Genomic DNA, 16,932 nt, shown 5'->3' with positions numbered 1-16,932 from the left:
ACTGTTGGCACGAGGTGACGGCGAGGAGCCCGAAGAGAAGGCATCGCATCGGTGAGGTTGCCCGCAAGTACTTAATACCGACATGTAAAGCCACAACGCCGCCCTCCGGTGCGCGCTCTTGTCCGGGAAAAACGTTTGTAATATCGCGATACGCACGGTCTCTTGAGACCGAGTATTGTATGGCGATCGACAGCGAGAACGAAAGGCCTCGGGAGGGTATCGTGGCCGCGGAATTGGGATAAAGACGTGATAGCGAGCCTCTGGAGATCGCGATAGATTCGTGGCGAAATCCGGTAACGCGAGTCTATTTTCGTGCAATGTCCGCGCTCGCGGTTGCGTCTCGCGCACACAGTGTTCACGGCGTATCGAATTACCAAACATTACTTATGTTGGAATGTCGTCCGCGTCGGCACATCAATCGCGTTAACATGCCGTTTACGTGGGCTAATTGCCTTAGAAAATTATGCGTGTTAGGATAGTTATGTTTGGATGCGTTTCGGTAATTGCGTGTAAGAAGTAGTCGTACTGGCGGGAGAACGATATTTGCCTGATTTACTCCATTCTCGCGATCGGCTCAGTACCGTCGTCATTGCGTGTTATTATTGCTCGCGGTAATTCCGCATATTTTTCCTCGCGTTCGTTCCAGTATTCTGCGCTATTTCGAGTATCTCAGCGTATCATTCTGCGCGTTACAAAAATCTCTGAAGACAGAGTATTGTATTCGCCCGAATGACTTAACCTGCGTTAACCTTGGTTATTTCTCGCGTTAGATTAAGCCCGTATTTTCGCGCTAGTTATAGTACTCCGCATCTCCTTGCGATCGCGCCGAAATTTATCTCGCGTTATTGCGTGGAGTTCGGTCCTCATTACGTTGAGACGTGGCTTGCGCCACGATTCTTACTTGCGTTAGGCTTAAGATATTTGGCGACAGAATTCTCGTGCGACTCTATACGTGGCGTTCACGCGCTCCGAGCGTGACGTACCGTCCTCTCGCGATCTTTCCTGTGAGACCACCGGTTTTATTTCCATGATTATTTCGCGTTTACTGTCGATGTTCTATATTAATTATACGTTTCATTCTACTGTATTTCTCTGCCCTAATCACAGCGCATTCTGCGCGTTGGCTATACGATACCGTAATACTCCGTTCATTTCTGGCGTCCGCGCTACTGAAAAATTTTGTTGTTTTATTTCTGACGCCCACGTGATTGACTATTTGATTTGTTCGATTGACTGAAGCCGAATCGGCATTTATTGTTTCACCCGCGAATTACTAAGGAATAAATGGTATTTTTGAATTGTTAATCGCTTGAGTTCGTGGCCTTATTTATTGTGTGTCACCTCGCCGGATATCGCGCCGCCTTTCATCACCCCCGCCCCAGCCCTTAGGTCGAGCTAGCCGATTCCTCGCACATCCGCACGTTTCGTCTCGCGTCTCGCCTTGGTTTTCTTTTGCGATTTCGCGGACGCGAATTCACGCGTCTGGCGCCCAACAGCAAAATCGTTTCGCGGAAGTGTCGGAGGTGCGAGGAAATCGTCGGAGAAGCCTATCACCTTTCTCTCCGTTTCCCCCTTTTGATCCGGCCCACGTCCCGGCGCGGTCCGGGAGTGCAAAAAGCCGTGACAGTACATATACGGGATAGTACAATAGTTAATATAAGTTGTCGAAATAATGTTTTGGAACAACGAGCTTTAAACAGAATGATCAACAAGGACGACTGAGGCCGCCACGATACACATATGGTGGCAAATCAAAATTTTGGCTCTAAAATTGTGGCTTGTCAGGTATGAAGTAGCGGTACTACCTTCGTAATCTCTCGGGCGAGACACTCATATAATCTGTATCAACTTTCACCGCCTACGGCGGCTCGGTTGATCAGACTATAAAAATTGTAATTTGTATAATGTTGATTATATTCAATATATAAATTATGTCATAGTTTATACTGTACATTCTTCCTATAAAAGATATCTGAAAAAATTAATGCGCCGCGTTACTTATTAGTCGAGCCAGAGTCAACGTGGCGCCTCAAGTCATTAAAAATACCTATATAAAAAATAGAACAAATTGTTTCTTCTGTGACGTGACATTGTCGCGTCCACGGTAGCTCGGACAAGGGGAAGGTCGGGGATGGCGCCTCGATTCGAGTAGGGGAGGGCTAATTGCGTTAACTAATTATTTTCTTCTAGTTAGATTTTGTAGGAACGACAGATGGTGCCGGAGCATGAGATTGATGACGAGATATGTAACAACGTGTGTCGCAACGAGGGAAGGAAGGACGCTTGAGGGACGCTGGAGGAAGCGGTTGACCGACAGGCGGGTCACGCAGGTCCACCGCCGCCAAAGCGCAGGAAATGTCTCGCCCAGCATATCCCTGGTCCCGTCGCAGCATAAGGGAGGGGTACGTCACCGCTATCGCGGAGCGAGTGGATGCCCCGGACGCCTTAACCCAGCGGCACTTAGGGCGCCGAGCAGGATAGCCACAGCCTGGCCAGCCGGGCTAACACTGAGATGGGCCCGGACACCATGACAGCCAATTGAAAATGCCGCGGGCAGGCAGCGGATGTGAGCGGCGCCGCGAGCAGGGCGGCCCGCGCGACGGAACGACGGGGCGGAAAACTGCGAGCTTAGAGGCGCATGCGCGGGGGCCAGCGTGGTCCCGCCGGGCCGGCCGCTCATCACTGTCGAACCGCAGCCGAGGAGCCACCCCCGGAAAAGTGTCCCAACGCCGCCGAGCAGCAGCGAGCAGCTAATTTGTAAGATCTCCACTCCGGTGCCACCGCCGTAATTAGGGCTCGATCTCGGCCAAGGCCCGATCTTGTTAATCGCACATACCGATTAGATTACCGTATAGATTGGTCAGATTACGGTGCGAATGCCGGTTAGGTTACCTTGGCATTTTGATAGAACGTGTGGTCGTGGGGCGGCCGGGATAGAGCCCGGAAAGTATTATAGAAAGCCCTCCTCGAAAGCTCAGATGCGGCCGACAGTCAACTCGCGTCCATTGTATCGTATTGTGTATTTGTGAACAGACTCGTGCCGCGGACGGTGCGTATCGTGGAATATCGCGTGCGTTGTTGCGTACGTGTCGGGTTAAGTATTATTGCGTGTCGCGAGGAGAAGCGCATCGCGGGTCGTGCGTTTTGAGAGAGATTCGTGTACTCGTGGAGAGCCTCGCGGATACTTTGCGTCGTCGTTCGTGCGGGCAAGTATCGTCGCGCTCGCTCGGCGAGGAGTTTCGCGGACGTACGGTCGAGGTATTGCGTTGCACATGTCGTATATGGAAATGTCACGTTGGAGTGTTGAGAGCCTCGCGGGCGTTAGAGTCGTATCGTGAACATTTTGTGTCGCTCATTGTGAGTATTAGGGTCGCATCGTGAACATTTTGTGTCGGTTATTGTGAATATTAGAGTCGTATCGCGGATATTCTGTGTCGCTATTGGGGATATTGCGAGTCCCGCGGACGTTAGAGTCATATCACGGATATCCTGTGCCACTTATTGCGCATAATCGAGTCATATCTCAGAGATTTTGCGTCGCTTATTGTGAATATTGTGAATATTGGAGTCGTATCGTATTTTGTACCGTTTATTGTGGATATTGAGAGTCTCGCGGACGATAGAGCCGTGTCGCGGATATCGGACGTTGTATTTGCTTTGGGATTCGCGGTGAGAAAGCGTTGCGTTGAACCCGCGGAGACGAGGCCCATGTTATTTGAAATTGGAATACATTATTGTTATCTTTGTTATTTATTGTGTGCTGATTGCGCTACGCTCCCTCCTCACTCTCCTCAACAAAAGATGTAACCGACACCCTGAGTTAGCGTTCACGTGAGAGATACCTGTTGAGCCGGGAATCGAGTTGTTGAAACGTGGTGCGCGTAATCGCACCTGGCGCCCATTTGGATTGTTTTGTCGAGAATATAATATCGCTGATCTCGCGGAGCTACCGTCTTCTGGCAGGTAATTTGCGGCCGCGCCCCTTCGGCTAGCGAGACCGAAGGAAATCGGGTCGCACTTCATAAAATAAAAAAATGGTAAAAGTTTACAATAACTTACACAGCTCGGATTACTTTGACCTTGACATATGTTGTCAAAATCACCCTCCTGAGTGACCTTCAAAAGTTTTTAGCCGGCGGTCGTTATTCGTTAAAAAGTTATTAACAAATAAAGTTTAAACTGTTTGGTAAATATTGGCTACGGTAAACAGTACACATGTAAGCGAGGGAGGGGCTACCGCACCTCCCCCGAAAGCAGGGGGGGTGTGGGTGAACCTCGGTTTGCGTGAAAAGTGTATGCGTGAACTATTTCGACATATATATTAGTCATTTATGCCTTCCAATACTCAAAATAGCAAACAGTATACACGTAAGCGAGGGAGGGGCTACCGAACCTCCCCCGAAAGCAGGGGGGGTGTGGGTGAACCTCGGTTTGCGTAAAAAGTGTATGCGTGAACTATTTCGACATATATATTAGTCATTTATGCCTTCCAATACTCAAAATAGCTGCTATATTTTTCAAACTTTTTTTGTTTATAACTTTTTAACGAATAACGACCGCCGGCTAAAAACTTCTGAAGGTCACTCAGGAGGGTGACCTTGACAACATATGTCAAGGTCAAAGTAATCCGAGCTGTGTAAGTTATTGTAAACTTTTACCAAAAAAATATGTATACTTTCAGAAATTTTGCGGCCCCAATTAATTATTAAGAAAGATTTAATTATTATTTAAAGAGATGTATTTAAAGATTATTATTGTATTGTTTTAAAGATATATTATTGAAAGAATGTATTAAATTACAATATTAAAAAACGCGACCGTGAATGCGAAAGCAGAGTCAGCAAAACAATGAGTTGCACAAGCGGCCCACATCCGATCGAGTAACTCAGCAATAATATCGAGGAAGGACGAACGAGCCGATAAAAGGAGACGAGAGGAAGAACCGAGAGGGCTATCAGAGAGTCTGGAGTTAGAGGCAGTGATGGGTATTTCACGCAAATAACTATTGTTAAACAGAGCAATTATTAAAGTATTTTGTATTGAAAAGTGCCGTTTATATCTATTCTATTCCGCCTCTTCCGTTGACTAAAAGGACCTCGTGTACGTCCCATAATAAAAAAAGGGAACAACAGAATAAAATGAAGAATAAAATAGCATTGTTATAAAAACTATTATAGAAAATACTTTTTGGCGAAAATAATAATTAATATAATTAATATAAATAATAATAAAAATTTCAATTACTTATAACAATTAGAAATTGTAATTTATTTTAACTTAAACTATTTTTTAACAAAAGACTGTCTGCTTAGCTTTAAAATGCATTTGTGAAGATTTTTCTATGATAAATTGTTCGGGCGCGTAGTGAATATGTTGTTTGTTCACATTCCAATAAAGGTTTCGCTTAATACATGAGAACGCGCCTTTATGTTACGTCGGCGTTAGTTACGTTTGCGAATCGAGGTATCCCTGTCTTGTATTTTAGTTGTTCATGTTCTTCTTGCCTCCCGCACGATGCGCTGTGTGTAAATCAAATAAACTTTTCAGTTGCAAGTTAACGGTGTTTTAAATCTCTACCTTCAACAGGTTATGGGCCCAGCGAGCCTATAGCTTGCAGTGAAAAATACTGACGTGAGCAAAAAAGTGCGTGGACTCTTTGTTAAAAGACAACGGCGCGGTCGTTGTCACTCACGGCGGGACTGCACGGCGCACCAAAATGGCGGTAACGGCTACCACGATAATTACCAAACTTAACGGCGAAAACTGGCCTGTCTGGAAATTTGAAACCTCCGTTATTCTAAAAGGGCGTGGACTTTTTGATATTGTATCGGGAGTCATAGTAAAACCTGAGGAACAGCCAGCACAGGTGGAATGGTTAAAACAAGATGCTAAAGCCCAGGAAGTTATCGTCACGCGGATCGAACATGGACCGCTCACACACATTTTATCGTGTGAGACTTCACATGACATGTGGAACAAACTAAAGGCCGTATACGATAAAGAATCTGCTGTGAGTATTCATCTTCTTCAACAAAAATTCTTCACGGCCGAGTTTAATCAAGATTCGACGTCTGACTTTCTATCTAAAATCGAAGAAATCCGGGTTAAATTAAAACAAGCCGGAGAAGAAATTTCAGATAAAATGACCATAACCAAAATACTCATGTCACTCCCGGACCAATACAAGCACTTTAGGTCTGCTTGGGAATCTGCCCCGGCAGATAAACAGACACTCGAAGAATTAACATCGAGACTACTTCTTGAAGAGGAGCGAGCCGGCAGCGAAGAGGCAACGACAGCACTAGTGAGCCGATCTAACACAAAACTAAAATGCTCGACGTGTGACAAAGTTGGTCATCTGAAAAAAGACTGTTTTAAAAACAAGCAATGTGAATTCTGTAAGAAGCATGGACATATTGCCAAATACTGTTTTTTCAAGAAAAAAGACAAGAATAAGAAGAAGCAGGAAGATATCACAGCTTTAGTGGCAAGTACATACGAACAATCCAGTGACTGTTGGTATATGGACAGCGGTTGCACACATCACATGTGCAATGACCAAGTGTATTTCGAAGATTATAAAGTGCTAAATTATACTCGTACGGTTCAGTTAGGTGACGGCGCTAAGGTTAAAGTAGTCGGTGAAGGAAATATTAAATTAAAAGCTTTTAACGGGAAGAAATGGTCATCGGTAGAATTAAAAAATGTACTTTTTGTGCCGAACTTAAAAGTAAATCTATTCTCGGTTATTAGTGCTTTGGACAAAAAACTAAATATGATCTCCGATAATAATATTTGTAAGTTCGTAAAAGACAATATTACTATCGTAATTGCAAAACGTGAGGGTAGAATGTTCAAAATGTGTTTCAATAAAAATGAACAAGCTTTGTCAAGTGTAACTTCCAATGAAAATACGGGAGTGTTGAATTCAAAGGCGAACAGCAAGAAAACAGTGTCTAATAATGACTGCAACAATGACTGTGAACTGTTTCGTTATCATATCAAGCTAGCACATCAAAATTTCGCACGCGTGAAGAACATTCTTATTCAAAATGGCATAACCATTTCCTGTACAAAAAATCACTTCTGTACGGCGTGTATTGAAGGCAAGCAATGCAGGAAACCTCACCCAAGTAGTGAAACCAAGACCACCTTTCCCGGAGAGCTGATCCATGCCGATGTATGCGGTCCTATTGAAGTAACATCACTGGGAGGCTCGCGTTATTTTCTTCTGATGAAGGATGACTTTTCGCATTTCCGTACTGTCTACTTTCTAAGCAAGAAGAGTCAAGTTGCATCAAAATTGAAGACGTTTCTTACCCTGTGTCAAAATCAAGGAACGGAAGTCAAGGCATTACGCACCGACAATGGTGGAGAATTCATAAACGGTACGGTAAAGCGAATACTAGAAGATCGTGGGATTATACATCAGACCTGCGTACCCTATACACCAACCCAAAATGGAAAGGTAGAGAGAGAGATGCAAACAGTAATGGAGGCTGCAAGGACGATGTTAAAAGGAAAATCTTTGCAAAAGAATCTATGGACTGAGGCTGTTAACACAGCGGTATTTATATTAAAAAGAACTGGAACCAGCTCAATTGTAAAGAAAACACCATATGAGTTGTGGTACAACAAAAAGTTTGACATCAAATCGTTGAAAGCCATTTTTGGTACAGAAGTATGGACTCATATACCAAAGCAGCGACGTCTTAAACTGGACAGCAAAAGTAGAAGAGGTATCCCAGTTAGCTTTGGAGAAAACACGAAAGGTTTTAAGATTTACTATCCAGACAGAAAAACCTTTTCCATGGAACGAGAAGTTCTGCTTGTACCAGAGAGTTCACCGGTTGAAGATTTATTGGTGCTGACTGAGGAAACGTCCAACAGCGAAATTCAGGCTCCGGAAGAAGAATTTCATAACGAAACACAGGTCCCTGAAGAACTAAATGAAGATCAGACTGAAGAACAAGAAGTCGAAGAAACCGTAGAAGAATATATCGAAACACCCGTATCGAGTCTTAATCCACAGACTACTGAAGGAAGACCACAACGAAAAACTAGACCACCCAGAAAACTTGTCGAGGACTATCACTGTTATTTTGCCATGGATAGTGAAGACCCAGCAACACTGGAAGAGGCAGTGTCGTCTCCCCAGGCGTCTCAATGGATTGAGGCGATGAAAGAAGAAATGACAGCGCTTGCAGAGAATAATACTTGGATCTTTGTCGAAAAGCCAGAGCACAAGGTTGTAATCATCGACACCAAATGGGTTTACAAGGTAAAACGAAACAAAGATAAAGAGACTGTTTTCAAAGCTCGACTGGTGGCAAGGGGTTTTGTGCAAAAAGATTTAAACTACTGTGATATTTATTCTCCTGTGGTAAAAATGACTAGTATAAAAACGTTATTAGCTATAAGTAATAAGAATGAATGGCCAGTATATCATTTAGACGTATGTAGCGCCTTTCTTAATGGCACAATTAAAGAGGACATTTATGTGGTTCTACCAACAAACTTTAATGTACTTAAAGACAAACTTTGTAAACTACAAAGAGCTCTATATGGCTTGAAAAGCGCTCCTAAATGTTGGTATGAGACGTTAAATGAGTTCATGTTGAGTCAAGGTTTCACAAAAGCAGAGAGTGATCACTGCATGTACTACTATGTAAAAGATGATTGTATAGTCTATTTAATTGCTTTTGTTGATGATCTTCTGTGTACTGGATCTGGCTCAATGCTGGATTTTATTATAAACAAGCTAAAAAGTGTATTTAAAATGAAAGATCTAGGTCTTGCAAGTTGCTACTTAGGTATTAACATAAACCAGGATTTGAAAAATGGAACTACCACCTTGAACCAGACCCAGTATCTTAAAAGAGTGCTCGAAAAGTTTAATATGTCTGACTGTCACAGTGTGAGTACGCCAATGGATCCAAACGTTAGTCTGTCAACGTTACAGAGGAATGAATCTGAGAGTGCCGATTTAGAACTTCGATGTAGAAAACTTATTGGATGCATTATGTATGCAATGATTGGTACTAGACCGGATTTATGTGCAAGCATAACCTTTCTGTCTCGTTTTCAGACTTGTGCTAGTAAGGATCTGTGGGTTTGTCTTAAACGCCTATTAAGATATATTAGAGGTACTATTGATCTTAAGCTAATTTATCAGAGAAAAACAAGTGACGAATTGTTAACAGGCTACGCTGATGCGGACTGGGGCGGCAATCCGATAGATAGAAAATCTACGAGTGGTTATTGCCTTCAAGTTTATGGCAATCTAGTTATGTGGACGTCGAAAAAGCAGGCTACAGTAGCTTTGTCCACTTGTGAGGCCGAATATGTTGCTCTCAGCTGCTGCATCGGTGAAGCATGTTGGCTGAGAAATGTACTATTAGAGTTAAAGATTTCTGATGACATATCGGTAACTATTTACGAAGACAACCAGTCAACCATTAGGTCATGTAATTCTCACGAACAACTGAAACGCATGAAACATCTAGATATTAAATATCATTTCATTAAGGAGAAAATTACTCAGGGAATTATTAATGTTCAATACATTCACACTAGCGACCAAATGGCTGACATACTAACCAAACCGTTATGTCGACCATCCTTGAGAAACTTAGGGCTTTAATGGGTTTAAGTAACTATAGTGATTAGGTATATTTAACCAAACCGAAGTATTACAAATTTTTTTTTTCAACATATATATTTAAAATATCCAAGATTCAAGTTTAAGTTTTTTTTTGAAACTTTTATTGAGGGAGGGTTTGTTCACATTCCAATAAAGGTTTCGCTTAATACATGAGAACGCGCCTTTATGTTACGTCGGCGTTAGTTACGTTTGCGAATCGAGGTATCCCTGTCTTGTATTTTAGTTGTTCATGTTCTTCTTGCCTCCCGCACGATGCGCTGTGTGTAAATCAAATAAACTTTTCAGTTGCAAGTTAACGGTGTTTTAAATCTCTACCTTCAACAGAATACGCCGAACGAAACGCCGGATCCGTCCAGAGAAGACGCAAGATCTCACGTGCGGCTCCGCTTTGTTTTTTCGATTGTGTAGCGGCCTAGCTTTGTAATTGAACGCGAACTAGCTTGCCGGATCAAGGATGCGATGGAAGGCCCAGAGATAGTAATCAGCTTTGTAATATACACAAACGTTTATTCGATATGATAGATATAAAGTGACGGAGCGCGGTATGTACAGAACATGGTAGTGCTGCGATACGGAACGCGGGATTACAGTGTTTGACAGACGCGGTAATTTACAGTAGTGCATTCGGCGCGGGCTAATGCACGCGGTATTACCACATTATCTATACTACTCGGCGCGGTACACGGGATGGTATTAGCACGCGGGCGGAGACGCGATAGGTATAACGGAGGATGGTGGACTCCCGGGGCTATTGTAACGAGGACCCTCGTTACGAGGCCGAGCACGCTCGACCCCGCTTGGCCGTGGCCGTCGGGAGTGAATTTGTCGAAGTGCGGGGATACCTGAGAACTCTCGGTCGGGGCTCAGACTCTGGACCCCGTTTGGTGTGTCGCTCTAGGATTTGGATGGTAGGCTACGTCAGGAGCAGCGGAACGCCGGCGCCGTGGTGAAGACGAAGTGCCGGTTCCTGTCGGAGCGCCGGCTTAAATACCCCGGCGCGGCGGGTTCGTTGGGAGGGAGGCCAGTTGTCAGGCGAGCCGCGTGGGGATATGCTGACGCGCGCTCGCCTTCGGCGCGAATCGGCTCCCTCCGGCGTTTCCGAACTTATACATTCTTATGCGTGAGAGATAGAAACGAGGAAAAGTATATAGCAATACATGTGACGAATAGATACAAATTTTTACACTAATAAATTGTGGGAATTTCCAACACAAATATAACCAGAGATATTAATTTTTAAAATTTACGATTGCTTTATTTTTTATGGAAATTGTATTGCTTATAACTTATCTGCAAAAAAATGTATCAAACAAACAAAAAAATACGTATCTCTCTTTTTTTATGTTATTTCACCTGAAAATTAAGTTTTGATTAATTAAAAGAAAAAAATGAGATTATTTTACGTCCGATTCGACGTGGAATTGTCTCTTGTATGTATAGGTTGTGACGTTGCGGCTCGCCGCACCGTCGCGGCGCCCCGCCGCCGTCACAAGGCGCGGAATTTCGCGCCCAGGGACGGACCAGGGAGGCACCGACGAGATCTCCAGGGGTCGTATTTAATCGCGTTTTCGCATTCTGATTACCTTCTTTCGTTTTTTTTAATGCAATGTAATACGCGCGGCACCTCACCCACACCACGGCAAACCTTCGAGGGAGTATTTGGCGAAGGAAATCAAGGACGATCGATAACCAAGGAGGGGTGGCAAACGCGGAAGCAGCAGAGATCGCGGGCTGGCGAGAGCAACGCGGCAGGCGGGCGGCACGTGCGGCAGCGACGGACGAGGCCGCCGATAGCGGGGCCCCAAGCGCTTGGGTAAACACCCGGCTTCAGCAAATGATCTCCACAAAACACCGACCCACGGGGTGGCTGGCCACCGCCCCAGGGTCAAACCGGAGGCACACCGGCACGAGCGAAGTTCCGTCCGCCGCTAAGGACAAAAATTTGAGGAGTCGCACGCCGCCGAGGGACCGTTGCCCGCCCCCGAAGGATCTCGTATTGACAGCACTGCGCCGGGACACCGCGGGCTTGCAAGCTCGCGCCCGATTGGCTCGCGCGCCCCTCAGGAAGGGGTACGGTATCAATTCCGCAATCGAGCGGGTTTAGCGTTTCACTCTCTGGTCGTCCGTCGGCGAGATACGTTTTGTAAGATACGCGATAGCCACCCCGAGTCGGGTATTTCGATATTTATTTGGCAAATCGAGGATCGTTGGTGGAAGGTGACGGCGAGGAGCCCAGGAGGAGGCGTATCACCGGTGAGGTTGCCCGTAAATCGCGATATGTAAAGCCACGACACCGCCCTCCGGTGCACGCTCTCGCTCGGGATAACGCATGTTAAGATCGAGTGTAATTTCGCGATCGATAACGAGAGCGAAGGGCCTCGGGATGGTATCGTGGCCGCGGAACCGTGGTACAAGCGTTATGGCGAATCCCTGGAGGTCGCGATAGGCGTTAATGAGTTCGATATCGCGAGTATATTGCGTTGTCCTCGCGACCTTGGTGTACGGCCGCATACGGGCCGGTACTTCGTAAATTGCGTTACCGTTTCTTCGCGTCGGGAAATTCTTGTGTTCGAGCGTCGGTGTTAGCGTATCGATTTGTGTTCGAATCTCGTTATTACGGGTAGATAATTGTGCTCTCGCGTTGAGAAACTTTGCGTCCGGTATTACTTGCGTTACGTCCTATGGCGTCCCTGCTCGCGACCACCTCGAATTTTGCGTTGGGACGTCGATGGCATTGTTAATTGCGGTCGAATGTCGTTCCCGCCGATTGATTAATTATGTTAGACTTGTACTCGCGTTAAGAAATTACCGGCGTTCACACGCTTCGTGCGTTTAGATGTTACTTGCGTAGTTCTTCATGGCGTTCCGTGGTTATTAGCGATATCGCGACTCTAGTATTTCGCGTTGACCGGTATTCCGCCTCATTGGAGAACCGCATTAATCCAGTATTTTGCGTTAGTTATCGTATTCTTTGCCTGGTTAAATGACTCGGCGCCTCCCCGTTGCGCCCGAGCAGAATCACTCGCGTTAGGTTAAGATATCATTGCGACAGAGTTTTCGTACGGTTTCGACTCGAATTATTAATTGTTTGAGAATAGAGCCTTCAGCGTGTTTATTAGAGACTCAATTAATACTCCGTGGGTGTCTCGCGTCCGCATTAATATTATTTCTGTTAGATGAATCCAGACACCCCGCCACCGGCTATTCTTGATTGATTTATTGAATTTATCTTGTGTTTGATCGAAGCCGGATGGATAAACGTTGTTATTTTCTCGACAACCCGTACTCAATAAATGTTATTTTTTTTGTTATCTGACTGAGTATGAAATTAACGTGTCACCCCGCCGAATATCGCGCTGCCCTTCATTAACCCCGCCCGTGATTAGGTCAAGCTAGCCGATTCCACGCACCTCCACACTTCGTTTTGCGTCTCGTTTAGGTTTTCGCGATTTCGTGGACGCGAATGTACGCGTCTGGCGCCCAACATTCGGAACATTTCGTGGAGTATCGGAAGTGCGAGGAAATCACTGGAGAGGCCGACCATCCCGCTCTCCTCAGTCCTTTTGATCCGGCACACGCCCCGGAGCGGTCCGGGAGTACAAAAAGTCGTGACAAGGTATATGTATATGTGGTAATTATGCAAAGATAGTCACCTCCGATTTCAATAATTTTAAGATATGTTATGAAGGTCATCACCCTGAGTATCCTTCAAAAGGTTTTAGCCGACGGTTATTGTTTGTAAAAAGTTAAAAACTGTGTGTGTGTGTGTGTGTGTGTGTGTGTGTGTGTGTGTGTGTGTGTGTGTGTGTGTGTGTGTGACACCCCTTTCCCACAAGTAGGGGTAGATGGAGTAGATCTTTGTGAGGAAAATTAAAAACCCGAACCGTACAATGCTGTCCAGAGAACCATCCACGCGAAGCGAGGTCCATCCCACCCCACCTCTGCTTACAGGGTGTAACGAGGTTTATCATTGTACGGTTCGGGTTTTCAACTTTCCACGCAAACCGAGGTCCACTCTCACCCATCCCTGCTTGTGAGGGAGGGGCGGTGGTCCCTCCCCCACCTACATATACTGTTTATACACACATGTATCAGCGAATTACTTCCCTTAGTACTGACACAAACTGTTATATTTCTCAGTTATATATGTTAATATCTTTTTAATAAACAACGAGCGTCGGCTGCAATCTTCACACTATTACTCTATGTGATGATCTTGATAATATATTTCAAAATTATTGAAATCGGGAGAAGCTCCCTTACAGCTCTCTATCGTTGCATAATTACGGCATAAGTAGGTATATGTAAAAATATTTTTTAGTTTTTTTTGCTACAAAAACCTTAAGCCCCTCTTTATAAACTTATGTATATATTTCTTTATAGCTTGTTTTATTAATTACAACGAAAAAAACCGCGGTTCTTGATGGAGTAGTACTTCCGAACATTTACCTGCGTGCCTATGGTAGCTATTGAATCGATACTTATAACACTGTTTAACAAAAAATGACTTTTTTTGAACACAAAAACAAAAGTAACTGTTTTCCGTAATGTTTTGGACGCCAAAGTCGATCCTCATCTGTACACGCCCCGAAAGGAACGTGAGCTAGTAGTGGTGTTAAGGAGACAAGATTTCGAGGTAATTATTTAGTTTAGGGGCCTCACCTCAAATCTCGATGTAATTATGCTCAATCGACGCGTTTTTGTACGAAACGAAAGAATCTGGCGGAAAAAAAGTGTCGCTCTGCCCCGCGACGCGAGATATTAAACGTTAAAGTTGACAGGAATCAGGTTATGATTCCTGTCATACCGACGCCATGTAGCAACACTGAACATGCCCTGTGGCCACATGCGCATGCTCAGTGGCCGCACGCGCATGCAAAAGTGCGCGAATTTGAAACGTATGTATACTTATATAATGCATATCACTTATTGTTAGCTTTCAATGATGAATATATCTTACATAATATATCAAAGCACATGCATGGAGAGGTGCAGGAGGGTTTACATGCGTGAGCGCACGTGAGCGGAAGGGCTTTGCTCCTCTGCACCCCTCCCCCCCATGCATGTACTTTATAATTTCGCTTTACAACTTAGCATGTACTTTAAGTTATAAAGCGAGGTCCACGCTGCCTACTGGCGAGGTTTGTTGCGGGGGAGGGGGGCCGAAGGCCCCCCCCTTGCACCCCCTCGTGTGTGTGTGTGTGTTACTACGTTTACGCGAGCGTTACTTCTGTAGTAACTCACGACATATCACTCGTTTACGCGGAATAAATTATCGTAAGTTACTACAAAAGTAACGCTTGAGTAAACGTAGTAACACACACACACACACACACACACACACACACACACACACACACACACACACACACACACACACACACGGGGGGGGTGCGAGGGGGGGCCTTCGGCCGCCCTTCCCCCGTACCCACCCCGCCGGTAGGCAGCGTGGACCTCGCTTTACAACTTAAAGTACATGGAAGTTGTAAACCGAATAATGTTAGGTATAATAGAATTTAGGTATGCAACATATTGTCAAGATAAGCTATTAGATTTATTAATCCAGCATGGTGTTCTAACATTTACAATTAAATATAGTGAATGTGATAATGACATTGATACTGATAAACAAACATTAATGTACCGCTGTAGAAAACGGTACTATGTAAAAAATGAGCACAAGAAACGTATCTCTAAGCAGTGCTGGTACTTGGTTCGTCAGATGCTTCTGGCTGGTCTTCAAAAGTGGATGTCGGAGGATATAATTCTGCGATGACATCAAAGAAGATTTCTATACGCTCCAAGCGGCTATAGGCGCGTTTGAAGAGATATTCGCTCAAATATCCAAGGACGTGATTCTCCCTGGTTCCATACCTTGGGATATTTCCGCAAACTTCTCTCCAAACACGCTCTATATGCTGCGTATGCGCGCCTGTAGATTTAAAAAATGTATCAGAACAATATACAAATAAACAGTAATAATATAGTTAACTATGGCAAAAAGTTCTCACCAGTTTCGCGATCGACGAAATTGAATGAGTGGTTTACCGTCAGACGTTGGAAGCCTTTATTGTTTAAACAATTATAGGACTTCCAACAATCTGACATGATGGTGGTGCCTGGCAATATCCACTCTTTGATACACGCCAGAAGTGTCTCTTCAGTTCGATCCTGTACTGGCTCGATGAAAATCTTCTTTGTGCCTCGCTCATATCCTCCAAAAATCCATTGACCTTTTACGAGCCGACCACGATTGTATTTTCTTTTTCCAATTTTTGCTTCATCGATTTCTACTATGCATCCTGGGCCACCAAGTTTCTCACTATGTTTTTCAGCCCAGAACACACAGACCTGTAAGAAAAAATAATATTATTAATATTTTGTTTTATACATTTTACATGTGTGTGTGTGTGTGTGTGTGTGTGTGTGTGTGTGTGTGTGTGTGTGTGTGTGTGTGTGTGTGCGTGTATTTATGAAAATATGTTAAAATATAATTACCTCTCGGCAAAAATTGAACCAGTCAACAATCGTGGCCGACGAAACGCCAGTTTCATCTTGCGTGTCATCTTGACGTGGATGTTTTAACATTAGAAAGCAGGTAACAATTTTACATATTGTTGCCACGTTAAGATGACTTTTTCCGAACCAAGTACCAGCTTTGCCACATTTCTTAAAATTGCACTGCTTCGAGACACGTTTCTTGTGCTCATTTTTTACGTAGTACCGTTTTCTACATTGGTACATTAAAGTTTCTTTATCAATATCAATGTCACTACCGCATCCACTACATTTAATTGTAGATGTTATAGAACACCATGCTGGATTAAAAAATCTATTAGCTTATCCTGACAATATGTCAAATGCCCGAATTCTATTAAGCCTAACATTGCGTGGCAAGGTGGTGTGCAATTTCGCATCTAACAGTAATGCTATTGTCGCGCTTCATTTGTTTTATATAGTTTCTTTTAAATACATATTTAAAACTAGCGCAGTTTTGCATGCGCGTGCGTTAGCTAAATGGCGATCTTTGATTCCAGAACTTTTGGGAGCTTTTATTATTTTGAATGGAGATCACCATGGAGTTAGACCTTACAATGCGCAGGTCATTACGATCCCATCCCTGAGCCTTCTCGATATAATTGACGAGGCCGGACGAGAAGATTTCTTCTCGTGCTTTTGAGTACTCAAATTATTATAATACGGTTGCAACCACGCGTTAATTTACCTTGGTTCTTTGAATATACCCAGTAAGCAAAAAATCATTATTA

General features: G+C 44.2%; 1 pseudogene; it reads right to left on the bottom strand.

Annotated features, from left to right (window-relative positions):
* Nucleotides 1–15,292: 15,292 nt before the first annotated feature.
* LOC139820314 (uncharacterized) lies at nucleotides 15,293–16,551 on the bottom strand (annotated as a pseudogene).
* Nucleotides 16,552–16,932: the final 381 nt, after the last annotated feature.

This window comes from Temnothorax longispinosus, chromosome 10, assembly GCF_030848805.1.
Source record: "Temnothorax longispinosus isolate EJ_2023e chromosome 10, Tlon_JGU_v1, whole genome shotgun sequence".
NCBI lineage: Eukaryota > Metazoa > Arthropoda > Insecta > Hymenoptera > Formicidae > Temnothorax > Temnothorax longispinosus.
The sequence above is the reverse complement of the archived record's forward strand: the minus strand, read 5'-3'. Positions and strand labels throughout refer to the sequence as shown.